At 36.3% G+C, this 26,207-nt stretch overlaps 1 protein-coding gene across 2 annotated transcripts in view; it reads left to right on the top strand.

The window, feature by feature from the left end:
• The window catches only part of CHID1 (chitinase domain containing 1), a 97,017-nt gene that overhangs the window by 38,608 nt on the left and 32,202 nt on the right, over positions 1–26,207 (top strand). The window lies entirely within an intron of this gene.

The raw sequence follows: 26,207 nt of genomic DNA, 5'->3' as shown, positions 1-26,207 counted from the left end.
ACTGACAGATCATGAGATTGTAGTTTTCCAGGTATTTACCAGAAGCAAGGTTGTGGACAAAGTCTTTAATAGGCTTTGAATTTATTCATAAAACACATCACTTTTCCCTTTGCTGTGTTACCCATTGGTCAGTGGTTATGTTTATTTTTCCAGAAATATAGCTCTAAGCATCCGCAGTTGTATATGTCATGTAATAATGTAAAAGTAGAATAGACTCAAAGTAAAATAGCTTCGAAATAGGCCAAACTTCTGACATAAAGAGCAGAAAAAAAGGGGTTTTTAGTGTAAAATAAGCTTTCTGCTGCTTGTTTGGTATCAGGCCATTTGTAAGGAAGTCTTTTGACCTGCAGAAAGTGCTGAAGGATTGATGCATTTCACCTTTAAGGCACTGTCCATATGATGTAGTGATAGTGAAGCTGAGCTAAAGTACTGGTATTGAAATTAACTCAAAGTCTATTCATTTAAGTGCAGTCTGGTGTGTGTCAGCTTCTTTGTTGTAGATTTCTGCTCAAGTTTTTGCATATGAAATTTATTGCAAGTACAAGTCTCCAGCATGTCAGTGCTCCTTGGCACGCAGTAAGGTGCACCATTTCTTATTGAAACATATTCATTAGAATCTGATCTTCTTTAAGAAGAGAGACGGAGAATTGAAAGATTCACTGGCAAACTGTGTATTCTCAAATTGTTTGATGTCAGTGTATTATGCATCTTAATTGATTATTAGCAAAGTGTAAAGAATTGCATGCAGAATGCAGAAATCTGTGCTGCTCTCGAATTAATGTTTTTCTTTAGGATAGGAATTATGTGATGGAAAGAGATGCTGAACATAGGTGGATTTCATTCACTACATATTTTTTTCAGTCCAGAAATTCATAAAATAACTTACAATACAATTTGCATAACATATTATTTGGCAGTGTTTTTTTATTGCAGAATGTAATATAAAGGTAGAAGGTAGAAGGTATACTTGCAAAGATGTACAGCCTTTCCGTGTAATATCCTGTTTCCTTCATACAGACAATAAGAAGTAATAGGTATATATGTATATGCTTGCATATACATATATATCTATATAGATATATCTCAAGATTAAATTAAATGAAAACAATTTCTCTCTTGCAGCAGCACAATGTAGTTTGTCCTTGGGAGTTGTTACAATAAGAACTACAATTTATATTTGCAGCAACAATTTCTTTCTTAAAGCTCAGTTACAACTATTACTTATTAATACAATGAGTCAATCACAGAGATTACAGCACTTTCTCATGCTTTAATCAACCAAGTACTGTTTGGTTAGCTGCAGGGAAGCTGCATTCTTGAGTATATTTCATTGTGACATAATTTTTATGAAATCCTAAGCTGGAAATAAAGGTGTTCTGTTTGTGATTCTTCAAATCACCTCTAGTGCTTCTGGCAATGTTTTCTGTCCTCTGGCTGTCAAGAATCAGGTGTCTGGATTGTTAAAATGCAGAGAAGCACTCATTCTAACTTTCCACTGTATTAAAATCCTGTCAGAACATAACCATCTGGTGCTGCTTCCTTGCTTTTCTAGTGATCACCTTGTTCCAGCACGTCCTCTGTTGATACTGTGACCTGACAGTATTTCCTCTTCACCTCACAAGTGTATGTCTTGGGTAAATAATGTTTTCAGTATACTCTGAAGCTGAAGAAATGGGTTAGTCTTTCTGAGAGATCTTTACCTTTGAGTCCTTTTTGAGACCTGCAGTAGGTCAGCAAGCTTCTCAATCTCATGAGCTTCTGACTTCCAATGTACTTTTTCTGCCTTTAGCTATCTGTTCTACAGAATCTCTCCTAATCATTGGGACATTAAATTTCAGTTGCAGTTTTGTTTTGCCTTCCCATGGGAGGTTGCACAGCAGTGTTACAGTGTTTTTCATTCTATGTCATCTAAAATCTATGTCCATTATGACCTGGGTGAAAAGGGAACAGATAAACTTCATTGCTAGCTGTGAATTAAAAGCAATATAAATCAAAGGCTGTCATGTGGCAATGGTGTCACTTGTGTTTAATAAATCAAAATTCTTTATTGAGCCTCTCCCTGCTAAGTTTCTTGTGATAATGTCATTTTGTCTTTTTTTATAGTGTTGAAAGAGGGAAGATACAATCTCTAATGTTTCACCTGGCTCTGTGTAATTTTTGAATATATTCTGCCTGCAAGCTGCTTTTGTTCCAAATGTAGCCATTGAAAATAGATATGTGAATAACTTTATTATTTTGAAACAATGCTGTGTGTGCTTATCTTATTTAAAGTAATCTGAATAAGGAATTTCATGTTAATTTTAAACATTTAAGAAGATTGATATAGTAAATTGCCAGCTGAAGCAAGGGAGAAACTAATTTTACAATGCATTGTGCTGTTTAGAGATAGAAAATAAGATGACTTGCAAGCTGTGTGAGGATAGTAGAGTTCTACTGAGGATTTCATTGGCTGCCTGCCATTCTGTAAATACCACATAAAATGTGGTACTTAGAAACAGTTAGAGATGAACTTTTTCTCTGAATTATCATGTCAGTGTCTTTATAAGCAGCAGGTTAAGATTTGGGCCAACTGTTCTCATGATTTTGTATTATAGAAGTTAGCAAAAAGCTTGTGCCGGGAACTCTCTTATTCTTGAAGCAGCAAAGCTTTTACAACATTTCTCTTCGTGCTGTAATTCTCAGGATTTCTATTACTTGCCTGTATACCAGGATTCTGTATCCTGATTTAATCTATTTTGTTCATAGTTCACAGTATTTTGGGGAGATACTAATGTTTCAAATAAACCAATGTACGCATTAGCTTTGTAGGACTGAACAGCTTGACCTTTTGTCCACCTCTCCTCTTTACTGAAGAAACTGCTAAGCTATTTCTTCTTAAATTGTACTGCTGGGTCAGATGGTAAAATGGCAGTGATAGAAGGAAGTTACAATTGGGCCTGGAATCAGAAGTTATTTCTGTATTACAGATGTCTAAATATTTCGGGAGTGTTTGAAAAGTTTTATTCTATTAAATTCGCTCTACAATATTCTTGTGTCTATTCCATGGTATATCTGTCCCTCCCTCCCTTTAGGAATGGAAGGTGAAATTCAGCTGTTAGCTGGAAGTGTAAGACTAGTTAATTCATGTAAGGTAGATAGAGCATCTTACAAAGTAAAATTAAGGGGCGTATTTCAGCTTATCCAAATTTACCTTGTGATGATAAATAAAAAATATGCTACAATTGTTTTTATGTAAAACACATTCTTATTTCTTTTGAAATGAGGGAAAGGTGGCTTTCGTTTATTAGGCAAATGATTGGTTCCCAGGTTTGGTTGTACAATGGCATTGGCTGTGGTTGAGTGCGTATATCTCAGTGAATCTGCTTTGAAAGACTGGCCAGTTGTGATGTTCATTTTAAATGGTGGGCATATTATTGTGAAATATGCTCTTCTCCATCTGCCATGGTGTTTTTAAATAGTAAATTTGCTACAGGCAATATTTAGGCAGTTAAATATTGACAAAATAATAAGGATATCGTTCTTTACTCTCTTGTTGTACTCCAGCCATTAGAAGATAGCATGATAAAATTAGGAAAAATAATTCTGTGGTTTAAAACTAAGAGCCAGAAACCTTTACTGTAAGCTAAATTTACTTACGTCCTTAGAATTGTGTGTGGGCATTTGTGCACAGTGTGAAGTGAAAGAAACTTGCTGCTTTGGTAGCCTTCTTTGGGCTTGTGAGGTCACTAATGGTGGATCTAAAGGCAGTCCTAGCTCAGATTGAATGTCTTCAGGTACATGACGATTAACAAAGAGCATAGAACAGATGGCACCATGTATGTATCCAGTTCACTCCACTATGAATCCCTTTGCTCCCATTGCCCCATCCTCTCTCATGCTCAGTGCTGAAAGGGTAATCATTAATTTTGCCTGGTATTGGCTGTTCCGTCACAAGATAGTCCTCATGTTCAGTTCCATTGCAGTTCTGTTGGGAATGAGTGTGAAAAGGACCTCCTGAAAATGCTGAGTGGCTTTATACCTAGAGCTGGGTCAATGCACTGTGCTCACATGTTGGATTGTGTGCAGGATAGATTCCTCTGGGAATCTATGGATTCTGAAAGCATGGCATCCTCTTTTGGAGCCAAAAGACAGCAGCCTGGATGAAGCTTCTCAGCTACACTGGGACCGGTCCACCGCTGACGTGGAAGCATGGGCTAAGGTGTTGGCTCCAGACAGCTGGATATATTTCACTCTTATTTCTAAACAGAGAGAGTTCGGGACCTTTTCCCAAAGTAAGAAACAAAAAAAAGATGCTGGAGTTTTAGATTAATTGCCTATTGTCTTTAGGCAATTAAAAACCGGCAGTAGTGAGATAATTCATATTTTTTTCAAGTAGGTGCATTGTTTGATGTGTAGGGTATGCTTGGGTTTTTTTAGCAGACAAGCTTTTCTTTAAAAAGCAAGTAGCTTGGAGTTTTTCTGATCTTAAACTGATTTTTCAGTCCTCATTATCTAATTTTAACATAAATCTGTTCAGTGAATTGAATTGCCATGATTGTTGGGGAAGCAGTCAGAATTAAATTCAAGTTTCTATATAAATTTCTATAGGCCTTTTGAAACTGATCTAAATGTCATCAGCATAGATTTAAAAGTTGAAATGAACTTTCTTGGTAACTCAAATGTAATTTCAGTTGGTTGAATTTATAGGAAGACAACTATATACTCCTTCATTTGCTAAAGAGCACCCTTTCCAAAGCTTTATTTAGCAAGCTCTGAAACATAAAGTAGTCCCTGATAAAGCATGGCGCTTTGCTTTTCTTTTTTTTTTTGTGTGAAGTTATGTCTTTATTACTTGGCTATGTGTTTGCTGTCAAGCTGACTGCCACAAAAATGGTGCTGGGGACCCAGTGCTTACAGTGAGTCTTTGGGGCTTTTTCCTTTGAGGTGACTCTGGTCTGGTCCTATGAGCTGGAACTCATTAGCAGTTTGAGTGCTGCTCCAGTTGTTTAATCCAAAAAAAGCATCTGTTTTATGCACTCTGAGACTGCTCCACAGTGCAAACTAAAGCCTGGTTCTAGTTTTTATTGTAAAAGTTCCATCCTGATATGGACTGGGAGTTTGATATAGGCAGAATCACACAACCTAAATGCTTCCTTTCATTTTGGCGCAATGCTTTTAAACAGTATGATGAAAAAAGAAAATAAGGTAAAGTTACAAAACGTTATTCTTTGCATATGGCAGCAAAAAAAATTCCTCTAAAAATAATATTACATTTCTCAAGGTTTGGGTTTTTTTTGTGCAGAGTTCTTTCAGAGGGCAAGAATAAATGTGCATATTTATTGCAATTCAAGAGAAAAGTAGCAATCACACCAGCAAAGTATTCAGAGTGATCAAATTACCAACAGAAGGACTCAATATCCAAGTGAAGAGCCAGTGTGGAAATATATAAGATTTAGGAATAGCTTTGAAGCCTTGAAGTAATACTTACAGGAAGTAGTAATGGAGCATATAGCTATACAGTCCTTGAAGTAATAGAAATGCAAGTGTGTTCCACAACATTAACAGCTTTTGATTTGTGCAAAGAGCTTGTTTATACTTTGTATTATACAGCAGATGATTGAATAAGGCTTCTGGTGATAACATTCAATAGTGGTACAATGTCCAATAAATTTTTTCTTTATGATTTTATGAGCTATTTCAGTATATTAGTAGTACCAGCAAACAGAGTGGGGTTTTTTCACCCCAAATTAATTCATGCCCACATTAGGAGAATGGATCTAAAAATGTTGCGTAATAAATCTTACCTAAAATAAGTTTTTCGGTTTTGGGCTCTAAAAATAGGAGAGTTGCATTTCAGAATGTTGCTGGAATGCAGTGTTGTTCATGACTAAAATGGAAATCCAGGCAGTCTTTGATACTATGTCTACTAAAAATATAGTATAATGAAAATTATTACAATTTAGTTATTTGGAAATGCAGTGAAATTTAGAATATGCCCAAAATATATCTATATATTTTAAATATATATAGTTAGCATGTATACTCATATAGTTAACCATTTCTTACAGTTTTAGGTATGTAATTTTTGTTTTTAAACCAAATGTTGGTTTTGTTACACTATTTTAGAAAGAAACTGTATTTGAAAAAAGTAAAAATCTCTCCATATACTGCATCTTTGTAAATGTTTTGCATGTGGCTTCTGTCTTTTGTTATTTAGCTGTCCATAACATTTGGGAGGAAAAAGAAGGTGGCTCTAGAGTGGTATTTCCTGTAAAGTTCAAGGTAACTGCACTGCCTGGCTTAGAGCAGGTACATCCTCTTCACTGCTTGTGAGTGAGGATATTGAGCAGGCAAGAGGGTTAAAGAGGAGACTCAAAAGTTCTGTGACCCAGTTTGGGTGAGACTGGGGATAGTCCTACTACCAGCCCCTAATACAGGATGGGGGTGTAGATGGCAGATGATGCCTGCAATTTTGAATATAACATCGTTTTCTACAATGGTTAAAACCTAAAGAAGATTGTCTTAAATTTAGGGTTTGTTTGTATTTACCAAATTTAGATACATTAGTATTAAACAATTTTTTTTTCCTGTGAGTGAAAACAAATGTCCCTGAGTCCTGGGCTTTGAGCCCCACTAAATTAAGAAAATAAGGTGTTTCCAGCTGAGAAGAAGTTGTGGGTTAGAGATTGGTACACTGCTTCATATACTGTTCACTTGGAGCCATAAATCCAGAAAGGTAAAAGTCAATGTAACTGTTGCTTTCCATATTCATGCACCTCTTTGAATGCATTTTCATGGATAAATGTGTAGTTACATTTCACTGGATTCTGCATTTTATAGTAAAGAGACACTGGATAGTTTTGGACAGTATTGAGCAAACTCCATATAGAAGTGGAATGTATTTGAGTATTGACAGCAGAAGTGAAGATGCCTGTTGATAATCTATTGAATTGGTCCTAGGATTTAGCATTTGTGGATTGTAAGCATATGGAGAGAAATCAATGGGTCCTGCGTCTTTAGGGAGCCCTTTATGTACCAAACCTGGGAAACCAATATGGTCATTGCAAACTGCCTTTACTGAGCCCTCATTACCCAGCGAATACACAAGGAAAGCATTAGGGGAGCATGGTGTCTCTGCAGTCACCACTGTAATTTAGAGTTATAAATATGATGTGAGGGTCTCATATCTTGATTGCTGCTTACTTTCAAATTAAAAGCTTTACTTTCCTCAGAATTTTAGTCTTTCTTTTTGTGGACACTAAGTCTTAGCTGAGTCCAGGCATTCTTGTTTAGTTTATCCTGGCTTTGTTTCTATATTTGAGTTTGCATATCGAAGGACTCCTGAACAATTCTGGTTTTTGTTGATGCAGGCATCCTTGGGAACATGCATTAGGAGACAGGAGAATGGGTAGAATAGTTAGAGATGAATGGGAAATTGTTTGCCATGTGTAAATTTCTCTTACAGTTGACCCTGAAAAGCAGAGCTGTAACCATCTCTATGTGTAAAGTGGGTATCATGTTGCAACTGTTTAAATCTTAAGTGTCAGTGTCTCTGTAAGCCTTGCTTGAAGATGCCATTTTTAGGATTTCTAGAACTATAAGTTGATAAGGGTAACAAACACAGTGTTTCTATTTAAAGGCATAAGCCAGTATGGCAGTATCTGTGGGGCACTTTTTCTGATTTATATTCAGGAGTATTTTAGCTGTTTTTTTATTCTTCCTCACAAATCTCACCATGAAAGAAATCTGATGAATGTGGTGGTGAAAACTATCCACCAAAAGCAGCATAGTCTTAAGAAAACCAAGTTAAATTTAAGTCAGGAGAAGGTGCTTGCTAAATATAATGTAAATTTAGTCTTTCCCCAAATTAAAAAAAAAAGCCCTGTACCACTGATGGTAATTTGTCAAGCTTGCAGGGAGCTCCACCGATACAGTTCAATGTGATCTGAAAACCTCTTTCCAAAAAGGAAGAATTTTCATCTTGCTTCTTACCCCTAGAGTATTACTTGAGAACATCCATAAAAGGTAATATTAAGAATAAGATGTGCCTGGAACTCTGTAGCTGACTGGCAGCATTTATTTAGCAGGTGTATTAAGAGTAGTTGAAGATCTGTGGGTTTTTAAAGCAGAAGTCTGATACTGAATCATGAGCTTGCCTAAAGTAAACCGCTGTTAATTTGCAAAGAAACCCTTTGCCATTAGTCTTTTGTGAAATGGTTGTTATCAAGCTGCATAATGAAGGACTGATGGCATCCTTTGCTATGTAGAGGAGTGTCTTCTAGGATAAATAGTATTTTATTAGAATCTGTTTTATAGTACTGTGAGAAAGAGATGTTTAAATAGGAGTGGATTAGGAACATAAAATCTTCAAGTGCATTAGTAGATAGATTTAAACAGTAGGATGTCTGTGGCAACAGATGAAACAATTTGTTCTGAAGAACTTGGAAATCTTGTACTTGAGCAGGAAAAGATGTGTTTTTTAGTTGCAATGAGGAAGAATAAATGTCATCAGAAATAATTGTAGTTTTACAGCATGGAAAAAAATGACCTGGAGAAAATTACCTGGAGCTATTTGCTTCAAATGACATTAGTGTGCATATTTTCACATGTGCTGCTCAGATTTCCATTCTAAACAATTCCATTCACTTTCTCTAAGTTCACTGCACTTATTTACTAGAATTCCATTCTTTGCATTGGACGCAATTTACAATCACCTCTTCTGCTCTGCTACATATTTACAGCTATCATGTGAAATTACTGTTTCCGTTCACATGGATTTGTTTGGAAGTTATCCTTAGAATTGTGGTGCTGTTATTTCTATACATTCTGTGCAGAAAAACCACCAAAGCAACCCAGTGTAATTCAGTCTGATACTTATGGAGAGCTTAAAATTTTAAGAATGAGTTATTTCCAAAACTGTTTGTTCCATCTCCTTAGTGTCCAAATTCCAGAATGCGTTCACAGACCACTAGAGTAGTATTAGCTAATCTAGGGCATATTTGCTGCTTGATTGTTTTTATTTTGGCCACTGTTCTGAGTATTTCTTGGATTCTGACATTAAATTACCTGCTGTTTAAATGTTTCTCTTCCTTCCTTCATGAGTTTGGAAAACTCTGCAATTAAAGTATTTTGGCAGCTTTAATTTTTGGGTATCTGAATATTAGTAATAGAATGTTTCTTGAGCTGATTTTTTTTAAGATGCTGATTTATACAATGAAACTCTTTGTTTACAGGATAATGAATTTATTCCAGGGCTTATTTTCACATTAAAATTTCAACTTAGAATCATTTTTTGATTGTTATTAGGAATGAGAAACACATTTGATACTTACCTCTTTTAGCATATTTTACACATAAAGCCTGCATCCCGTGAAAAGCTACTTGTTCATGAAAATGAGTCCTCAGCTGGCACAAAATCACACATAATGACAAGAAGAGTGATCAGGGGACAGAAGGCCTTTGAAGTTAACTTTTCCTCATTTATATAAATGTATAATTTGAAAAATTCTGGTATATTTATTTATTCAGTACTATTATGTCAGTTTTGAAGCTGATTTTGCTTTCCACAGTCTAATTGTATTCTCTGGTAGCCAGTTAATGCTAAGTTTAACTAGCAATATTTGTAGAAATACATGGAAAAAAATCCTTGCAGAAATAAGTCTGAGTTGTATTTGCTAAAAAAAAAAAAGAGGTTGATGGTTTCTACACAGGTTCTGGGCCATGAAGGAAAAAAAAAGCCCATGAAATAGTGGCATAAGTGATAGAATTATATACTTATTTACTGAAAAATGCTCAAATTCTGAATTTAACTTCTTTATATAGCTGCTCATTCCAGTATGTGGCACAGTGATTCTCTGCATGTAATCTTTCACAGCTGTTAAACTTTGGAGCATCTTGCTATTTAATATTTATCTTTAAACATTTATCTTTTTAAGGATGCCTAAACCCCAGGTGGTTGTAGTATTAAAGTACTGGGTGTGAGATACATTGTGGGTGACCATGTTATATTGCTCTAGCGCAATCACACTAAATCTCCTCTTTTGTCCTTCTTTTCTTGCCTTCAATTTTTTGCCACTTTAATAGTAGTAATCTAATAACTACTCTTCTGTAGTTGTGTCTCCAAGTGTAATAGAATAATCAACCAATCATTTATCAATGGAATCCTTATCTGGAATTATTGTTCCACTATTTTAACAAAAAAGAATGACACCAGATACTCAGTTTGTCAAATTAAAGGGATGGATTTGAGACCTTTGACCAAAACTTCTGAATCTCATTGCCTGTAGATATGCTTTTAGCTTGCCTTTTCTGCCTCCTTCAAGCAATGTCTTATTATGTTTAAGTACAGCTTTAATTATTCCAAATTGAAGCTATTGTTTGAACAACCTGACCTTGGGACATGGGACTTTCCACCTTCAAAATGTTTTTTGCTGGGACACTCAGACTGAGGCCTGCAGTCTTTCACTACTGGCTACTGCCAGCATGGTATCTGAGGAGACCAGTACTGTGCAAATATTTCCCTTTCCTTTGTCATTATTTTTATTAAATCTGTATTTAATATGCTTCAATATGCCTGATAACTAATGGTGCTATGTCAGGGGCAGCAAAGCCACCCATCCTCCAAAGCAAAATATTGTATGAGACTAGAACTGTTGTAGAGTTTGGAAAGCAAATGATAGGAAAACCTATTCAGAAGAGGCATCCCTGTTCTTTTAGCTAGTGAGAAAAAAAAATCAACGTTATGTTTCTAAAGGGAAAGGAAACAAATATTATGGTGAAAAGGCAGAAATTTTAACAGATCTATACCTGCTCTTTTTAATTTCCTTTCTCAATGCTGTTGACTTCACTGTGAAACCTTAGCAGCTTATTTAACCTCTTTCTCTTTATTTGAGCTGTTAGAAAAGCAAACATGTTTGATTTTTACTTCCAGGAGTATTACTAGTAAGAGATCTACATTCAAACTTTGGCAACTGTTGAGATTTTTAGTAGTGATGGAACAGCTTGGCATTAATTTCAATATGCAGCTTGTGCTTTTGTAGTGATTGTGTATCTAAAATTGAAAAGATACCACTTAAAATTAAAAAATCTGTGGTGCATTTTTCTGAGCTATGGCAAATATAAGTAATGCAAAATTCAAGAACACTCTGCAGTAATAAGATAATAAATATTTGGCTGTCAGCTTGGAGACCTGAGCTGGGCTGTGCTTTTGTTTTGTTTTACTGGTTTTGAGGAAGGAATATCTGATTTTTCCACTAAAGGAAAAAATGTGTTTCACCTTACCCAGTTATAGATTTCAATGATTTCCAGTTTCTTGAATTGTTTTAATTGATCATAATTGAGTGTACATGTAGTCAGTTAAGTAATTAACATTTTCTCTCATTCTTCCTGATTTCAGACTCTGATTTCTCTTAAAGGTTTTCTCTATTAACCTCGCTTCCTGCCTTGTGTCATGCAGCTCCAAATCCTTATTAATTTTTAGCCACAAACTAAGACAGTCTTCATGAATGGAGTCACTTTGCCTTTTCTCTTTAGACAATTTGTGTGGAGGTCAAATTTTTGACAGGAGAAGAAAATAGCAAATATGGAGCCTGTAAAACAAGCAAAACCTCTACCAGGATTGCTGGGGGAAAAAAAAATCACTTTCATGGGAAGCAAACTGAACTTTTGCTTCCTAAACATGTTTGATACTAACAGTGGGTCAGGTAAATAATTTTTATCATGCAAGTGACAATGCAAGAATCATCTCATTAAATGAGCCAGAGAACTCAGCCTTTCTCCAGCCTTCCAGTGGATAGCATTCTGTCCCCTTCTCTTTATGTTGCCAGAGAATAAATAAAGGGAAATCAGAACATTCTGCCTTACTTGATAGCTTACTGAAGGGGAGATTTAATGACCTTTTAGAGCCTTGAAAAGAATGAAATAAATTTTGAGTTTGTCAAGTGATTTTTCTAAGAACGATCCAGTAATACTGTACAGCAAGGGATCTTGGTTTGGATTTGGAAAACGTGTTTTTGAAAATGTTGGCATTTGATATTTTATCTTCCCTCACAATATCAGTTGGCAGCATTTTCCTCCATTATAACTAAAGTCATTTTACAGTGTCCTCGTTGTAGTAGAAGGAGCTGGTTATCTCAAAACTACCTCAAGGATAATTTGATATTTTATAATATTTTCACCTATTTTGAAATTAATTTGAGGAGATTCAAAGTTATTTGCCTTTTTCCCCTCTTTTCTATTTTACTTTATAGAATAAAAGTTTTGAATGTTGTCCATCCAAGAAAGGATAATCTTTGTTGGAGAAGGATACATGACACTGTCTTTTACCAGTACTGGAGGTCCATTTTACTGGATTTCTTCTATTCTGGAAAGAAATAACAGTCCTATATCATCACCAGTGTGCTGTAAATCTCATTACAAGTTGCTCTATTTAGGCTAGCTATTTGATCTGTGATTTTTCAACAATTTATTCAGAATCTCTAATACTTCTACTACATATTTTAATTTATATGTTCATCTCCTGGAAAGCTTGTCATACCCATGATGTGTCTCTTGTCATACTATGTGCTAAAACATAGTTTAAAAAAGTGATTCTCTTTATAATTCTAATTTCTATATATTTTTAACTCTGAAACACTGAAAGTTCTCAAATAAGAATGCTTCAAGCAGGTTGTGAGTATGTTGCCTTCAGAGCCACTTAAACCTTCTCCCACTGTTCCAGCATCAAAAAGGAATATTCCTGGTGCCAGAGTTGGGATTTATCTAATCTGAATAAGGAAACAGAGTTCGCAAAGAAAGTGAATTAGATTAACATCCAGTATTGAATCCAAGATCTCTCTGGGGGGAAAGTGAGCATGTTAATCTGAAAATAAATTGGAGATACAGATAAAATATTGTGACTATTACTGGACTTTTGATCATCCTGACTTGCTTGTATTGAAAAAAGGTCTATATTGTAGGCAGGAACAAATGTTAAAGAGAGCTAAACAGAGTGGGATGAAGGAGGGATGGTAATCATTCACAATTGCATAGAAATATTGCAGTATTTGAAAAGTAGTGAGACTGGCTGATGCAATTGCATGAAATGTATTTATTTATTTACCCATGCTATGTCACTGTTGAAGTGCAGAATTGTGCTTTCCATTGCTAGGAATTGTAAAATGTATGAAGACAAAATCCAAGTACTCACTAGAGTAGTGTGAAAAAAAGAAAAAGGCTGTTCTGAGGAGAGAATTTAAGTAAATTATGCATTGAGATGCTAAGAAGTAATTTTTGAACTACCAGTGAAAAATAGTAGTTCTTCCTGAAGTGCATGAAGTTTCACTGAGTTCTGTTTGCTTTTGAGAAGCTTATACATGTTTCATGTATGTTAGTGTTCAAATACATGGTTTGGTTTTATTTGGTAAATTTCATATCCTGAATATTCCACACTTAGCCATCCAGATTTTTTTTTCCTAAATTGCTTAAGAAAATAAATTTTTACTGCCTCTGTTGGTCAGCCTGTTCATGCAGTTGTCCTCTACAACCTTTTTGGTGCCTTTTGCATATATGAACTACTTTAAACCATGTTTGATGAAGCTCTCAAAGATATGAAAACTGTTCTGAATATAGCAAAGCTAACTTAGGCTTCTGAAGAGAGTAAGCTTCCCTATCATAAGCTGGTTGCTGGTTGCCAGAGAATCATGTAAAGTTCAAATTGTAGGAAACTTCATCTGCTCAAGGTGCAGGAAGCTTCACTTCTCCTGTCTGCTGTGCATTGTGTACTTATTTTGTTCAAAGTTATGCTTCTGCATTTCTCCCTTTGATTCTTGGGTTGTGGTTTGAAGAGAATGTTGCAGTAGCTTTTTGATGAGTAGACTTACCTGGTGGTATGCTTTCTCCTTGACCATACAAAAATTTGGGACCAAGAAAGGTATTCTTGTGACATTCAAATGTGTCACATTCAGGTAGATGAGTTGTTGGGGAAGAATGGTGCTTAGCTATGTTACATCATTTCTATTTATCAAAGACACTGTTCTTGGAGAAATAAGGCTATTGATGTAATAGGCAGTTTTCTGGTAAACAGGTAAAAAGTTGTAATTTTTCTATCTCAGACTACTGTGTTCACCCTTCTTTTTTTTTCTTCTTTCCTTCTTCCTTTCAAAACTCTTTGACAGATGCTAAGGTTAATGAATTTTAATTTTAATTTGGCCTTTTCCTTGGGCTGCTGACAGTTCCTTCTACACCACAGAGACCTTTCTTTTCCAGCTCACTTCATGTTTCAGTAAGAAGCAGAGTATCTGATGGAAGCTTCTTCATGAATAAGTGAACCCCACTGGAACACAGCCAAACACTGTCAGAACTGGCTCCCTGATTCCCACCCTTGTGTTTTACCATGGTTTGAGAGATTAGATTCATTAACCTCTCATTAGGAACATGTCAATGCTAAAATCCCACAGCATGCTAGACTCAGCTTATTAGAAATCCCAAAAGGCCAGTTAACATTAAAGAATTAACATTTTGTGTTCTAGAAGTTAATAGTATATTCCCCATTTGGCTCCATTCCATTTCATTGATGCGGTAACTTCTTAGGTGCTTTTCCCTTTAGAATTAGCAAAAAATTTTATTTATCAAAAAAGAAACTTTTGATAAAAAAGCTTTCATGATTGTAGAAATAGAAGCACTTGCAGTATAAAAATGCTTACTTTATTGTAACATTTTCTACATATGTGTGTGGAGAGCACTGCATGTATAGAATGTGGTATACTTTTTGGCTGTAAATATAACGCTTTCAAGAGTTATCTCTGTACTAGTGATAACTTATACAGAGTTTGCTATTTATAGAAGAATATTAAATCCTATTTGAGCAGGTCTAAATGCATCCAGATATTCCAGCACTGGGTTTAGTTCCAGAGTTTGTAGTCTAAGGTAAAATGAAATATAATTTCCATTGTCTTTTGACCTCAGGAGCTTTCTTCTCTAATGAGAATACAGACTGCAAAATAATTTGAGTAAGATAGAATTCATTCTACAGCAGTCATATTACATGGCTTCTGCTCAGGCTTCATGTGAATGCTGGTTAAAATCCATAAAACAAGAAGTAAATTACCCTTTACTAGCAATACATTTTTATGTGTATTTGTCTGCTACTGTGAGCAAAAAAAGAAATTTCCATTTTGTGTGGCTATTATAAGAAGCATGAAATAATGCTTTTGAATCGCCTAATGTCATTACTTGAAATGGAAAACAGTATTTTCAAAGACATTGCACTTTGTTATTCAGAGCCACGCTTATCAGCCACCATTATTAGGACATTTTGCTGCTATTTCAAAGTACAAGAGTAGAACACGGCGTCATTAGTAGGGAGATGAGAAAGAATTCAACTTGCAAACCTGTGCTCTGCTCTCCCTGAGACAGCAACAAGAACAGCTACAAAATACACAGGATCAGGGGGATCCTGTATTCCTCCCCTGCCATGCAGAAAGCAGTAACTTAAAAAGAGTGAACAAGGACAAGTCCCTGTTTGGAGCAACAGGCACACTCCCTCTTTGCCCACCTTGCCTCCCCATATGCTTGTACACAGCAGTGATGAGGCTCTGGATGTGAAAGGTAAGTCAGAGTCAGAGGATGATGTGGATGATGGCCCATCTACACCAGAGATACTGCTGAGCAGAAAGGACTGGCACCTGAGCGATGACCACCTCCACGAGGAAGGAAATATGGGCTATAGTGCTAGGTGACTCCCTCCTGAGGGGAACAGAGGGTCCAGTGTGCTGCACAGACCCTCCTTGCAGGGAAGGCTTCTGCCTCCCTGCAGCCTGGGCTAAGGACATTGCCAGGAAAGCTCTTAGGCTAGTGCTGCCCTCGGACTGTTACCCATTACTGCTCCTCCATGCAGGCAATGACAAAGCTGCAACATGTTGTCCAAGGGCAATCAAATGAGATGCCATGGTTTGTAAGGGAATTCAGGTCTCAGTTGTGGGCAGCAATATCGGAAGGCAAAAAAAGGGAATGGTGTGAGATTATATTGATACTTCGGTAGCCGTGAGGAATAGCTCATGGAATGATGTGAACAAGCATTTCTACAACCCATGGCACACTTGGTACCTTGTGTGCTGCATCATTGTGTGACAGTAGGTGTTTTGGCCACTGGGACCTGGTTCCAGCTGAATAGTCAGTCCTGCAATTGTGTGTGTTTTAGTCATGTCAGAACAAGACCACTGCAGTCTCCCCTGAGGAAGTTTTATCTTCACCCACTGGAACAGTCTAGAATATATATTTTGGTGAGATTACTGAGTGGGGTGTCTTTGGAAGGGCGAGCCTGAATCAACTATCTGAATGAAAAACATAGAACTGATGGATTTACAGAAGTGTTTTCTACAGGAATTAAATGTATCAGCATCACTTGAAAAAATATTTTTTTTAAAATAAAGAAAGATAGCCACTATGATTTCTGTAAGTGTAAACTGTGACTTTTTGCTTCCAGGATTTGTTAGGAGGAGCTATGTTACAAGTAATAATTTAATTTAGATTTGGATTTTTTTTCTCCTTTTAGAAAGCACCTGAAAAATTGCCTCAAAAGATCAATAAAGAAATGCAGCTGTAGAGAAATTAAACAGTCTTTGTTATGTATAATGGTAGTCACTAAGGAAATAAGAACAAAACAGTCAGTGCACAAAATAAGTAGTTAACAACAGCATTATGTCTTTAAAGTGCTTTTTCAAAAAAATGCTTGCATGATTCCAAAATCACACTCAGTAGAGAAGAAATATTCTATATGTATATTTTCCAGTTATACACTATTGTCAGTATAATTTCAGGGCTTTGTTGGCAATTTAAATGTTTTATTTTGAAGAGTTGGATGTGAGAATATTAAAGTTTTGGGCTATGATTAAAGTTAACATATTAGAATAGCTTTCTTAAAAGAAAATGCCTGACAGGAATTCAGGTGTTTTACAGATTTAGTGAAATAACACAGAGTTGATTTCTGCAACAGAAAGTTGTACATCTTGAGAAAGCCAGTATGAAAATACCTCTCAGTTGCCTTGTTTGTTGAGACACATTTGGGTTCTATTGTGCACAAGCTAGAAAATTCCTTGTTCAGTTGTTTGGTATTTGTCGGGACGGTCATTTTCAGGTTTGTTATGGTTTGTTTTTTCTTAAGGATAGCTTTACTATTATTCTTTGCAAAAAACCAAGAAACTTTTCCTTAGAATATTAAACTGAAGAGCAGCTGTTCAGTAGAATAACTACAAGGGAACAGACCACTTCTGTGTTCTGGTGGTTCTTAGTTGGATTTCTGCTTTTCAGTATGTGGAATTCCTGATCTGCATAATTTGAAAGCCCCCTTTGAGATGTTCCTTTGTACAACCAATTGGAACTGCCATAAGATTTGTGAGGAGTTTTAATTCAAGAGGTTTTTGCTTTCTCTGGTGCTAAATACTGGAGGTAATACAGCATGTTGCTTAAAAATAATGACATATAAAATCATACTTGTTCACAGTGTAATAATTCTTGTCTGTTTTATGTACAAGTAGAAACTTGGGTGCACTTTGGAAGTTTCTAGAGAATGTAGTTTACCAGGAGCTTCCATCGAACCTGAAAAGCAAACTCACTCTCCACTCACACAGATTATCCTGGAGAATTATGTAAGCAGTATTTTTTCTCCCAGGGCTGGCATGATTTTATGTTATTTTAATGTGTTCTTTTGCACAGATGTGCTGCATTTCAGAGTGGTTTTTTTTAAACCTCCTTGAGATTCAGCATTGAATGACATTATTGCTGATATGATTTTAAGGACCTTAAGTCTCAAAGGTCTTTAACTGTGAATACCTGCTGATGCTCTACGTCTGTATTTTTGGAACTGAAGAATTCTTTGGAAGATGATGGGATTCTCTGTTGTGTTTTAGAGGTTTAGGGTTTTTTTCCTGTTTCATATGAAGCAAACCAGTGTATCAGAGATGAATAAATGTTTTTTGGAATTGCAGTGAGTATTCTCATAAGGGCCAGCATCTACTAGTGATACACTTTGAAGGATGTGGCAAAAAGGGTTCCTTAAATGTATGCTGTAAAAAAAAATTGCCAATTTTCTAGTGCATTGTCTTCAGGGGGTAAGGTCACCATTGTGCACAGTATATTTGGTTAAGAGGCCAGTTGAAAATGAAAGGAGGTTGTTTCCAATCTCTCTGTTCAGTTACAGTTTAGCTTTCATTTTATATTCTTTTCTCTCCAGATAGATTGAACTCTGGGATATAGCACTGTTGGCAACACTTGCTGATTAAATTTGCCATGACCTCTTAATATCACAGGGCCACACAATTTTCTTTCTCCTTCTAGCTCCTCATTATTTTAGTGGCACTTTTTTGCGGTTAGGGAGGTTCTTTAATGGATGTTAAACAACAAGCACTGTAATTTGGTGAAAGCATTGGATCATATATTGTGATTGCTATGAGAGCTCTGTCTGCTTTACATGCATGTGAGTGGGCATCATGACCTCTGTATAACAAGTTTTTGGGAAGGTTGGAGAAAAAAGCGTTTTCCTTTGGAAATGTTTTTTTTTTAGTTTAAGTAATTGTTAGACCAGTGTTTTCTTTACACACATATTCTTGGAAGTATTAGACAAGCTTAGAACTATTGATGTTAACAGGCATGGTGTTTAAGCTCATTGCAAAGAAAACTTTAAGTCCCTGTATGACGACTTCATACTAATGAATCCATATTAAAATACTGAACACTGAAAACACAATGCTAGAGAATGGTAGATGTTTCCTAAGGCAAATTTTAGCACACTTCCTGAAATACGCATTCTACCTGAAAGAAGCACTTCCTTAAAGATACCTTGGTCAGGACTTGTGTGTTAGTTGTTTTTCTGTTGCCATTTCTAGTCTTACTGAGTGTTCCTTCTAAATATAATCTTCCTGTAGGAGGAGTTGCTTCTAAAATGTGTGCTGGGTGATCTACTTGTGTATAAACTGTGATTGCACAGCAGACCTCTGCAATGTGCTTTGCCTAGGTGAAAGTTGGAATTACTTCCTAGTTGTTTAGTGTCCTTTAGATTTGCAACTTTGGCAAAATAATTGTTGCAGCTTTGAGCTTCTAGACATCCAGTATTTTCATTAGCAATGTTTTCTGGTTGAATCATTCATAACCTGGCAATTTTTGCTAATCCAATGATTGTGTACAGTTTCTTTATAGCTCTTTTACTAAACCACATTCATATATGCATACAGTAATTATCTCAGTAAGCAGATCACATGCAGTGTTTATAAATGGATGTGCATCAGCTATATGTCCCTTACATTATTGTTAGTTTTTAGAGCTAAGTCTAGTCTAGCCTTCCAGTGTCTGCCTACAATCTCCTTTTCAATTACTTTTACATTCAGTAGTCATTATTCATAATAGGAGCTTATGTAAGCTTTCTATTTTTGTCTCGTGCTAGCTGTGGCATATGAATAACGTTTAATACTCTCTAATAGCAGGGAAATTGCAAGTACATACTTCAGGGTATTTTCTTACTGAGATTTGCTAATGTGTGCAATTCATAAAGACCTCAGTGGTCAAGCTGATTGTTCTGCTGACATTCAGCTCTGTGTGGTGAATTGACATTCAGAAGCTTGTAGCTAATTACCCTGGATAATAAGTATACTTTCCTTAACAGTGCCTATTAGCAGAGGGTATGCTTCAATTTTTATGTGTTCTTTCAAGACAATATAATTTTGAAAGTGATATCCAGGGAAGTGAGGTTCAGCGTTTCTTAAATAATGTTAAGCAGATGTACCTTGGGTGGTGTCAAAGAGCCAGCACTCGATAGAAAGGTATAATTATTGTGATGGACCAACAGAAGCATAACTGTCTTATATCAAGGGAGTATTTCAAAATCTAAAAGATATTGTTAAGGCATAATATTTTGACTTCTGTATGATGAGAGTTAGCTTGCTTTCAGGTAATAAATGTTTTACCAGAGAGAGCAAGTTCTAGTACCTGAATCACTCTCTTGAATAACACTGGCCATAAATTGCATGTAAACATTGTATGGGCGAGAACATTTTGACTTTCTTTCTTCATGTGTCTGCGATACATATTCAATGTATTCTAAGTCATGCAGTGCTCTTGTAGAGTAACCTTTGTACCTTAATCTGTTCATGAAAAGATTCAGGAGAAAATTACCCCTTGCTTTATGATCTAAATGTGATGCTTACTACCAAAAAGAATTCCCATGTACTCCATCTCTATAACTGCTGCTGTCTGTCTGTATTCTCAGCACCCTCTTGGCTGCCTTGACATCGCTGGCGTCATGTGCTGATGCTTGGCTACTCTTCACCAGCCTCCCCACCTCTTTTGGGCCTTTTCTTTTTAAATCATGTGCCTTTTTTCTTCTCTCTTTTTGTGTAAAAATTTCATAGATTCAGTGAAAGGTGTAGCAGTCATCTTGGGGCTGAGGACAAGTGGTAGAACAAGTACGCCTAGAAATTAAAATAGTCTTAAGCAGCCTTCCTTGCTGGGTAAACACAGGCTGGGTATGGGATACTGGATGATGGAAAGATATGGATTCTATCAGCCATGCATGAGTGTGCTGTACTGTACTGATGATGCTGGCACATAATGTTGAAAGGCTGAAAAAACATCATTTACAGCCATTATTAAAATTGGACTGTTTTACACTTAATTTGAGCTTTTTCAGTGTTCAGTTGCAGTATCAGTGCTGGGTAAAAGCACACAGCTTCTTTCTTTTTTTTATAATTCTCTTGCAGTGCTGAGATGTTGCTGTACTTCAGCTTTGTGGAGAGCTTTTTGTAATCTTAGGTCAAGTTAGTGTTGCACTGTCTGGCTCTGTGAGCTGTTGCAAGAGGCCAACACAGTCCTGACTACTAAGCAGAAAACTGTAGTAAAAGTCTTGACATCTCTTCAGCAAATTTGTCTTCTTCCATTATACAGATTTCCTGTACAATATCTCTCTTGTTCCGTCCTCCTTTATTCTAAGCACTGTGATAACCAGTCCGTTTCAGCAAACAAAGAATATGGAGAAGGACACCTCATATCTAATAAGATAAGCTCGGAGATGGAGTGTTTAGTGACAAACCCCACTTGTATTATACATCATATGCTTGGTTTCAGAATAAGATTGCTGGGGAAGGGGTACTTCTACTCTTACTAGTTTGGTGCCAGCACCACTGATAAATGCCCTGAGCCTAGAGAGGGATTGCAGGTGGGCAGACCATCTGCAGGGCAGCACAAAGGAATTGCAGACACTTCAGCCAGTAAGGAGGCCCAGCTTAAATGCCTCTGTGCAAACACACAAAGCATGGGGAATAAGCAAGAGGAGGTAGAGATGTGCATGCCTGCAGGGCTATGATCTTCTTGCCATCAAGATGACTGGAGTGTTGGAATGGAAGAACAGCGGATCTTTAGGAAGCACAGGCAGGAGATGAAGAGTAGGTGTCACCCTCTGTGTTAATAAGCAGCTGGAGTGCATGGAGCTGGAGCTCTGCCTGGAGATGAATGAGAAGAAGTGAGCTTTTGGGTCAGGATTAAAGGAAGAGTGATGTTTAGGAGGTAGTACAGTAGGGTTTTTCAACAATTTGTTGATATTTCAGTGTGCTTATTTTAGTATTTATGTGAGTGCCCCCATCCTCAAGTCACTTGAAAACATTTAATGAAATGCACCATCTTGTACTGATTAGATACTATTGTATGGAAAATTTACTTGTATAGCAGTCTGCTAGATTATGGATACATAAATCATTAACTTGCAAATTTATTGGCAGAAGCATCTTCTAGACTTCAGTGTTACACACTAACCTTTTCCTTTTAAGCTAGAGAAATAACAGTTTACTGTCTCATTCTCCACACAGAGACAAAAAGTAAGGGGATCAGCAGGGATAACTTAATTGCTTTTCTCCTTAGTTGCCTTTGAAAAAGGCTGTACAAAGTTATGGATAAAATATACTTTGTTAATTATTTAGGATTAATTAATTTTTCACTTTTAAGGTGTTCCTTATTCTGAGATGGTTTAATGAAGCTGGTCAGGTTAGACCTTCCAATACATTTGATTTCACACTTGGGAGTCTGTCTTACTGCTTTACATTAATTGGCTGCACTTGTACTTGTGTGCCAAAAGGATCATATTCACAGAAGATTCATTTCTGGGAACATATGCGCTGAGCTGGGGCACTCAGGTGGCCTGTTGGAGCTAGTACCATCCTTTCTATTGTTTTGTGACAGCTGTAAAATTTTCCCTGAAGTGTGTGTATCCAGCTGGAGATTTTTTGTTATTTCTGTGTGTTCAAATGAATGGTCAAAAAAGGAAAGGTTGTCTGGCAACCAAAATAATTCCAAGGTAGTAGGATATTTATTAAGAATGCACACACTAAGTTCTTCTGCTGTGTGGGGTGTGGATGATAGGATCTATAATGCAAAAAGGGGTGATCTTAAGAACACTCTGAAGCAGAACAGGTGACTATGCAGTGTCTTTAAATAGAAAGTAAAATAGCAATGCTTCTACTTTTACAGATTTTGATATCTGCTTTTTCAAGAAGCTTAAGGGACTGTAGTACTATCACACTGAGTGTGTGCACATATTTATATATGTGCACACACTCAGTGTGATAGTACTATATATATATTCTGTCAACATAATTTCTGAGCTTCTATTAGCGATATGTGTTGTTTCCCCTGACTTTAAGGACTTTACTGATGAGCAGTTTAATTTCAGAATTCAGCCAGGAACTGGACTCTGCTCATAATTCCCTTATTGACTTGTGTTGCCTTTGGCAAATTGCCTAATATTTGCATTTCTAGTATTTGAAAAATGCTGGTACTTATTTTTGTACACTGCTTCTGGGGGAAACTTGCTTTGGAGTGAAAAATTGCTGAATAAATTAATGTTTGTTTCTATATATTGAGCCCATCACTCTAGGATTTCTTCCATATTTAGTTCCTCCAGCACATGTTCCATTCAATAATATTTTCTTTCTGGTACAATTCCCAAAATTATTTTCAGGGAACTCATTGTGGTGTTAAAAGTACAGAGGATGGAGAAGGCATGAGAGAAACAATGGATGGAACCTCCCTGAAACATTCAGGGTTTTTTCATTCTTTCTGCACTAAATACATAGATAAATGATGTATTTTTGTATAATGAAAATTAGTGGGTCTGTAGTAGCTATTACTTCTCCGTGTTTTCACCATAGTGTTGTGAATTTGGCTTCACTGGAGGTATACAGAACAGTAAAAAATAGTCTTTTTGAGAATATTTTCCATAGCTATTTCATTTAAAAAAAGAAAGTATAATGTACATAAATGAAGATGAGGATGTAAATGAGAAATCAGAAAAGTTCCCAGTACAGCACAATGCCAATTATATTTTAATGTTATGAACTACTAATAGATGCATATGTGTGAGATATACATGCATAAAATCTACTAAATTTGACATTTCTTTAAGAGCCTTACTTTAAAATTTCCTGATGCTTGTTTGTTTAAAATCTATTTAAAATCTCGTGCCTATTGAGAAACTGTGACACCAGTTCAATTTCATTTTTGCAAAGAAACCTAATACTAATTTTTTTGTTGCATGATCTTGTAAAAAACCCCAAGGAAATTCTATCCAATATATGATGGAGTGAAGAGGTTTAATGTAGCTTAATCAGAATTACCAAAATAAAAGTATCTTGCATAGAAAGTTATTTATAATCAAGTACAATAACGCATAGTTTATACTGTTTAAGAAAGACTTAAATGGGTACAATGAGAATAATGTCCTGCAAATTTGAGTCTGTAGTAAAAAGTGAGGAAGAACAGTTCTTTTTACAGATTCCACCCGTGTGTTATGAGCAGCTGCCTGAAGGCTTGCCAGCCTCTGCATTCTCGTGAGGGCTTGTGAGGACAGGCTGCTATAACTAAGTTTTAACAGAAGTAGAAACTCAAAAAGTGTGGTGCAGCTCAGGACTCAGACTTGAGTGTTTGTGTGCCCTTGTAAGCGCCCACACATGACCTGCCTGCCTGATGTGCCACTTCAGTAAGGGAAGCCCAGAGGTGCACAGCAGGACTTGTGGTGAGATCAGCAGACCCCTGGCTGCCTTCCTTCTCCTGCAAGCTGTCCTGGGGCAGACATGGTGCCAGCATGAAAGGATGTTTGGCTCTCCATCTCTCTAAAGTTGCCTTCTGCCCATGAACCAAATTCCTTCAAAATATGCTATGACAATTGATTAATTACTATATGTTAGCAAAATCTAACGAACTAGTTATAACTAGTTTATTAGTGAAGCAAAGCAATAATGCTTAGTGAAGCATTAATTTCAACAGTGAGAAGATCAAATAGTAGGAGAGACACTCAGACATACATCACTCATACAGGACTAATTGCAGATATGTGCTGTGGTTAACGTGCTGTAGCTACACAAGAGAAGTTTTATTTCCATGCACCTTCCATTCCAGCTGACTGCCGGAAGGCACCCATCTGATGAGAATGGGGTTTTTATGACCATCCAGCATAAATTGTTATAAAACAATCAGTAATTATAAAATTACTTCAACCTAGGTCCAGCAACAAGGGTGAGATTTCAGTGCTTTTTTTCCTTTGGATTTTTGTGCTGCCTCCTTTGAGGTTTTGTTTCTGCGCATAAGTTGTGCCTGTTGGTGATTTTCCTCTAGGGGTTTTTTGAAGTATCTTGGCAAAAAAATACAAAAATTTTACTGAGATTAAGCAATTCATCTGTCCATATTTCATTCAAGTTTTTGTTACTGCACATTTTGATGCCCTCTGATAAGAAGGCATATTTCTTTTCCTGCAGAAAACAAAACTGTACATGGCTGATATAGACAGGAGCCATCACCTCAATTAGCAGCAAAATAAATTTTCAAATCTCCTCAATCAGCTGTTTCCATCAAAACCAGCTGCTATTTCTAAGAAAAGATAACATTCTCCATGTTTTGGGTTGTTTTTTTATGTATTTTTTTTTAATACACAAATCTCATTGCATTCAGATAATTAAAATGCCGTAACAGTTTTCACATTTCATTGCCTAATTAACAGCAATAAAGGCCACACTAAATCAGGATGAATCTGTAATTTCATCACTAATCGCACAAGTGTGAGTGTCAGAATCATAATGAGATGCACAAATCTGGAGGTAATGAGGCTGTGGCTGTCTGGGAAATTAGAGCAAGTGCTGGCACAAATTGTACAGCAAGGTTTATTCCCATTTTATTAATTATATGCTTGCACAGGGAATTGTAACCAACTCAAATTACTTTAATTTGTGAAATTCGTGCTCTAGCTATGAACCTGACATCTGAGCATGAAGTTGGGTTCCCCATCCCTCCCTCAGTGCAAAAACTGTGAAACATGTCAGTGCCCCGAAATGTTTGTTTAGATGTGAAGATTTTGACATTCTAACATGGAAGGATATTACAATGCTGATGGCAGCATTTTGCATAGTGACCATTTAGTGCTGGTGAGACCATCCTACTATGTAGGACACCAAGGCTTTCTCAGGTGGAAAGGAGTTTCAGTAATACAAAAACTTAGAGTATGGCAAATAAAAATATTTGGGGCACACATAATGATTGGTATAATTTAATTTATTGTGTTAAGTGATATAATACTTCTTTGATAAACTGAAAAATACCATCTTGAGTGTTTCAGTCAAGTAGAAGTATAGTTTTGCACTCTAACAAAAACCTGTTGTAGTTCTACAGACTAATAAATACTAACTGAAACTTGATTCCTGTGAGGTTGGTTGATTTTATGAACAGATCGTGTAAGTTAACCCATGTTTTAGATCAAGATGATTTAACGGTTTGTGCTGATTCTGTCCTGATATTGTATGATAAACTGCTGAGTAATTTGGATGTTTATACATCAGAATTGACTCTTTTTGAATACATGCACATTCATTTTCATAACCAAGAATGACAGTGATCTTTCTCACACTGAAGTATAATTTGGTAGTACTTAGCACCCAAATATAATACTTTAGGCTTTTCTTCTAAATGCTGCTAGTCTGGTGCATGGAAAATCTTCTGTAACATGCTCATAAAATCAGTATTCATTGTATCTATATTCAGTTTCTATGTTGTGGTAATGTTTCTAAGCAAACAGTTAATATCATACCTGCTGTGATTGCCAAAAGGGTTGTTCAGAAGGGGTTGACTGAATTATGTTTCCTGGTTATGTTTGTTATGATGTTGTAAAGTTGTAAAGGTGCCAGTGAATTTAATCATTATCAACATTTTAGAAGAAGAGCATTGAC

Source organism: Geospiza fortis, unplaced genomic scaffold (genome assembly GCF_000277835.1).
Source record: "Geospiza fortis unplaced genomic scaffold, GeoFor_1.0 scaffold66, whole genome shotgun sequence".
NCBI classification, from domain to species: Eukaryota; Metazoa; Chordata; class Aves; order Passeriformes; family Thraupidae; genus Geospiza; species Geospiza fortis.
This window is presented reverse-complemented; position numbering and strand designations above follow the sequence as displayed.